Below are 6,252 nucleotides of genomic sequence, written 5' to 3'. Positions count from 1 at the left end.
TCAATGGATTCTATTCCGACGCTAGCGGGAACCGACAGATGATTAGCCATGCGGTAGCTGTACCTGTTATTTTTCATCCGAGACGAGAAATCCGACATTTGATTAGCCATGCAGAAACTGTACAGGACCATTTTCCCTTAGAGGATCCCACAACTTGCCATGGAAGGGAGCACGCATGGTTGGAAAAAGGTAATAGGAAAGCAGAGATTTAGAAGCAACAAAGCATCTCCAGACGCTTATCTGAAATTCCCACCAATGAATTAGATAAGTAACTTTATCTTATTTTATGTTTTATTTATCTTTTAATTATCAAAACCTCATAACCATTTGAATCCGCCTGACTGAGATTTACAATGATGACTATAGCTTGCTTCAAGCCGACAATCTCCGTGGGATCAACCCTTACTCACGTAAGGTTTATTACTTGGACGACCCAGTGCACTTGCTGGTTAGTTGCACCGGAGTTGTGAAAAGTGTGAATCACAATTTCGTGCACCAAGTTTTTGGCGCCGTTGCTGGGGATTGTTCAAGTTTGGACAACTGACGGTTCATCTTTTTGCTTAGATTAGGTAATTTTATTTTATGTTTAAACTTTTTATTTTTTTTATTTTCGAAAAAAAATTTTTAATAAAATATTTAATTTTCGAAAAATCCATCAAAATTTTTTAAGAATGAATTCCATCTTCGAGCTTCATGATGGTATGTTAAAGCTTGGTTGGCTATTAAGCCATGTCTAATATTTTGGACCGAAGCTTTAACTTATCATATTCATTGGATTGTTGTATGTATTTGTTACCCTAAAGCTTGGCTGGCCATCTGGCCATGTCTAACTCTGTTGGACTAAAGCTTTAGAATAATATTGCATCAGTTTTGGGATTCTCAATTATAATTCTATGCTAAAGCTTGGCTGGCCATTGGCCATGTCTAATTCTTTTAGACCAAAGCTTTAGACTAACATTACAGGAATCCTGGAATTCTTATTAAAAATTTTGAATTTCTTTAATTTCTTTTTCAAAATAATTTTTGAAAAATCCAAAAAAAATTAATAAAACAAAAAAAACCAAAAATTTTATGTTTCTTGTTTGAGTCTAGTGTCAAATTTTAAGTTTGGTGTCAATTGCATCTTTTTAATTTTTCTTTAAATTTTTGAAAATCCATGCATGTGTTCTTCATGATCTTCAAGTTGTTCTTGATGATTTTCTTTGATTGATCTTTAATTTTTCTTGTTTTGTGTCTTTTCTTGTTTTTCATATGCATTTTCAAATTCATAGTGTCTAAACATTAAAAATTTCTAAGTTTGGTGTCTTGCATATTTTTCTTTTCTTAAAAAATTTTCAAAAATATGTTCTTGGTGTTCATCTTGACATTCAAAGTGTTCTTGGTGTTCATCTTGACATTCAAAGTGTTCTTGCATGCATTATTAGTTTTGATCTTAAATTTTCATGTCTTGTGTCTTTTAGTTATTTTTCTCTCTCCTCATTAAAAAATTCAAAAATCAAAAAAATATCTTTCCCTTATTCTTCTCATAAATTTCAAAATTTTGATTGACTTAGTTAAAAAGTTTTAAAATTTAGTTGTTTCTTATTAGTCAAGTCAAAATTTTAATTTAAAAATTTTATCTTTTCAAATCTTTTTTAAAAATCAAATCTTTTTCATTTTTTCTTAATATTTTTGAAAATTTTAAAATTGATTTTCAAAATCTTTTTCTTATTTTTTATTTTATATTTTCAAAATTATTGCTAACATTTAATGTTTTGATTCAAAATTTCAAGTTGTTACTTGCCTATTAAGAAAGGTTCAATCTTTAAATTCTAAGAATCATATCTTTTAGTTTCTTTTTAGTCATGTAATCAACTTTAATTTCAAAAATCAAATCTTTTTAATTTCCTTTTCAAATTTTTTTCAAAATAAATTTCAAATCATATCTTTTCAAAATTCAATTTCAAAATCTTTTCTAACTTCTTATCTTTTCAAAATTGATTTTCAAATCTTTTTCAATTAACCACTTGATTTTTTTCTTTTGTTTGATTTTAAAAGTTTACTACTTCTCTCTCTAATTTTCGAAAATAATTAACATCTTTTTCAAAATTCTTTTTAATTAACTAATTGTTTTAAATTCTAATTTTATTTTATTTCTTCTAATAATTTCGAATTCTAACTATTAATTAAAATAAAAATAAAAATATTTTTCTTTTCTTATAATTAAAAATCGAATTTCTCTCCCTCTCATCTCTTTCTATTTATTTTATTTATTTACTAACACTTCTCTTCTTAAAATTCAAACCCCCTTCCTCTCTCTGTGTTCGAATTCCTCCTCCTTCTCTATTCTCATTCTTCTCTTCTTCTACTCACATAAAGGAATCTCTATATTGTGACATAGAGGATTCCTCTTCTTTTCTGTTCTCTTCTTTTTCATATGAGCAAGAACAAGGATAAAGACATTCTTGTTGAAGCTGACCCTGAACCTGAAAGGACTCTGAAGAGGAAGCTAATTAAGGGAAGCTAAAGCACAACTCTCTGGAGAGAACCTTACAGAAATTTTCGAAAAAGAAGAAGTTATGGCAGCCAAAAATAATAACAATGGTGGAGATGCAAGGAAGATGCTTGGTGACTTTACTGCACCCTCTTCTGACTTCTATGGAAGAAGCATCTCAATCCCTGCAATTGGAGCAAACAACTTTGAGCTTAAGCCTCAATTAGTTTCTCTAATGTAGCAGAATTGCAAGTTTCATGGACTTTCATTGGAAGATTCTCATAAGTTCTTAGCTGAGTTCTTGCAAATCTGTGACACTATTAAGATCACTGGGGTTAATCCCGAGGTCTACAGACTTATGCTTTTCCCTTTTGCTGTAAGAGACAGAGCTAGGACATGGTTAGACTCACAACCTAAAGAAAGCTTGAACTCTTGGGAAAAGCTGGTCAATGCTTTCTTGGCCAAGTTCTTTCCACCTCAAAAGTTGAGTAAGCTTAGAGTGGAAGTCCAAACCTTCAGACAAAAGGAAGGTGAATCCCTCTATGAAGCTTGGGAAAGATACAAGAAATTGATCAGAAGGTGTCCTTCTGACATGCTTTCAGAATAGAGCATCTTATGTATATTCTATGATGGTCTGTCTGAATTGTCCAAGATGTCATTGGACCACTCTGCTGGTGCATCTCTTCATCTGAAGAAGACGCTTGAAGAAGCCCAGGAACTCATTGAAATGGTTGCAAATAACCAATTCATGTACACTTCTGAAAGAAATCCTGTGAATAATGGGATGACTCAGAAGAAAGGAGTTCTGGAGATTGATACTCTGAATGCCATATTGGCTCAAAATAAAATATTGACTCACCAAGTCAATATGATTTCTCAGAGTCTGACTGGAATGCAAGCTGCATCCGGCAGTACTAAGGAAGCCTCCTCTGAAGGAGAAGCTTATGACCCTGAGAATCCTGGAATGGAAGAAGCGAATTACATGGGAGAATCCTATGGAAACACTTACAATCCTTCATGGAGAAATCATCCTAATCTCTCATGGAAGGATCAACAGAAGTCTCAACAAGGCTTCAATAATAATAATAATGGTGGGAGAAATAGGTTTGACAATAGCAAGCCTTTTCCATCATCTTTTCAACAATAGACAGAAAATTCTAAGCAGAGCCTCTCTGACTTAGCAACCATAATCTCTGATCTAAGTAAGACCACTCACAGTTTCATGACTGAAATAAGGTCCTCCGTTAGAAATTTGGAGGCACAAGTGGGTCAGCTGAGTAAAAGAGTTACTGAACTCCCTCTAAGTACTCTCCCAAGCAATACAGAAGAGAATCCAAAAAGAGAGTGCAAGGCTATCAACACGTCCAATATGGCCGAACCTATAGAGGAGGGAAAGACAGTGACTTCCAGTGAGGAAGACCTTATTGGACGTCCACTGACCACTAAGGAGTTCCCCAATGAGGAACCAAAGGAATCAGAGGCTCATACAGAGACTATAGAGATTCTACTGAACTTACTATTGCCATTCATGAGCTCTGATGAGTACTCTTCCTTTGAAGAGGATGAAGATATTATTGAAGAGCAAGTTACTCAGTATCTAGGAGCAATCATGAAGCTGAATGCCAAGTTATTTGGTAATGAGACTTGGGAGGATGAACCTCCATTGCTCATCAATGAACTGAATGCTTTGGAGCAACTGAAATTACCTCAGAAGAAACCAGATCTCAGAAAATTCTTAATACCTTGTACCATAGGCACCATGACCTTTGAGAAGGCTCTGTGTGACCTAGGATCAGGGATAAATCTCATGCCACTCTCTGTAATGGAGAACTTAGGGATCTTTGAGGTACAAGCTGCAAGAAGCTCACTAGAGATGGCAGACAAATCATTGAAACAGGCTTATGGACTTGTAGAAGATGTCTTAGTGAAGGTTGAAGGCCTGTACATCCCTGCTGATTTCATAATCCTAGACACTGGAAAGGATGAAGATGAATCCATCATCCTTGGAAGACCCTTCCTAGCCACAGCAAAAGCTGTGATTGATGTGGACAGAGGAGAGTTAGTCCTTCAATTAAAAGAGGACTACTTTGTGTTTAAGGCTCAAGGATCTTCTTCTGTAACCATGGAGAGGAAGCATGGAAAGCTTCTCTCAATACAGAGTCAAACAAAGCCCCCACACTCAACTTCAAAGTTTGGTGTTGGGAGGCCACCATTAAGCTCTGAATCTCTGTGAGGCTCTCTAAGAGCTCACTGTCAAGCTATTGACATTAAAGAAGCGCTTATTGGGAGGCAACCCAATGTTATTTAATTATGTTTATTTGTTTTCCATTCCTATTTTATGTTTTCTTTAGGTTGATGATCATGTGAAGTCACAAAAACAACTACAGAATTAAAGCGGAATCAAAAACAGCATTAAAAGCAGCATACCCTGGAGGACAGGCTTAATTGCGTTTAAACGCCAGTAAGGATAGCAGAATGGGTGTTTAACGCCCAGTCTGGCAACATTCTGGGCGTTTAACACCAGAAAAGGGTGTCTGGCATCTGGTTGGTGTTAAACGCCAGAAATGGCAGACAGACTGGTGTTTAATGCCAGAAAAGGGTGTCTGGCTGGCGTTAAACGCCAGAAAGGGACAGCAGACTGGCGTTTAACGCCAGGAAAGGTAGCAGAGCTGGCGTTAAACGCCAGAATTGGCACACAGTGGGCATTTAAATGCCAGAATGGTCCAAGGACCCAAATTCCTTGACACCTCAGGATCTGTGGACCCCACAGGATCCCCACCTACCCCACCTCTCTTCTCTCCTCTTCACACCTTTTCATAACACTCTTCTCCAAATACCCTTGACCAATCTAATCAATACCTCTTCCCCAAATACCCTTCACCTATCAAATCCTACCTTCTTCTCTACACTCTCTTCACCACTCACATCCATCCATCATAAAACCCCACCTACCTCACCATTCAAATTCAAACCATTTCCCTCCCAAACCCATCCCTTCATAACCGAATTCCCCCTCTCTCTTACCCTATAAATACTCCTCCTTACCACCTTCAATTTCACACATTTTACACCTCTATCTCCCCCATTTCTTCTTCTTCTCCTCCTTTCTTTCTTTTTTTGCTCGAGGATGAGCAAAAATTTTAAGTTTGGTGTGGGAAAAGCTCTGTTTTTTATTTTTCCATAATCACTAATGGCACCTAAGGCCGGAGAAACCTCTAGAAAGAGGAAAGGAAAGGCAATTGCTTCCACCTCTGAGTCATAGGAGATGGAGAGATTCATCTTAAAGGTCCATCAAGACCACTTCTATGAAGTTGTGGCCAAGAAAAAGGTGATCCCCGAGGTCCCCTTCACGCTCAAAAAGAGTGAATATCCGGAGATCCGATGTGGGATTCGAAGAAGAGGTTAGGAATCTCTCACCAACCCCATCCAACAAGTCGGGATCTTAATGGTTCAAGAGTTCTATGCTAATGCATGGATCACTAAGAACCATGATCAAAGTGTGAACTCGACCCAAAGAATTGGCTCACAATGGTTCGGGGGAAATACTTGGATTTCAGTCCAGAAACTGTGAGATTGGCATTCAACTTGCCAATCATGAGAGGAGATCCTCATCCTTTCACTAGAAGAGTCAACTTTGATCAAAGGTTGGACCAAGTCCTCATGGACATCTGTGTGGAAGGAGCTCAATGGAAGAGAGACTCAAGAGGCAAGCCGGTTCAATTGAGAAGGCCTGACCTCAAACCCATGGCTAGGGGATGGTTGGAGTTCATCTAACGCTC

At 36.9% G+C, this 6,252-nt stretch overlaps 1 non-coding gene across 1 annotated transcript; it reads right to left on the bottom strand.

Moving 5' to 3' along the window:
- Positions 1–2,963: 2,963 nt before the first annotated feature.
- Positions 2,964–3,071, bottom strand: LOC112761353 (small nucleolar RNA R71). The gene has a single exon (XR_003181752.1). It is a non-coding gene; the product is annotated as a small nucleolar RNA R71 (small nucleolar RNA).
- Between the last annotated feature and the right edge of the window lie 3,181 nt (positions 3,072–6,252).

Source organism: Arachis hypogaea, chromosome 16 (genome assembly GCF_003086295.3).
Source record: "Arachis hypogaea cultivar Tifrunner chromosome 16, arahy.Tifrunner.gnm2.J5K5, whole genome shotgun sequence".
In the NCBI taxonomy this organism is placed as follows: domain Eukaryota; kingdom Viridiplantae; phylum Streptophyta; class Magnoliopsida; order Fabales; family Fabaceae; genus Arachis; species Arachis hypogaea.
This window is presented reverse-complemented; position numbering and strand designations above follow the sequence as displayed.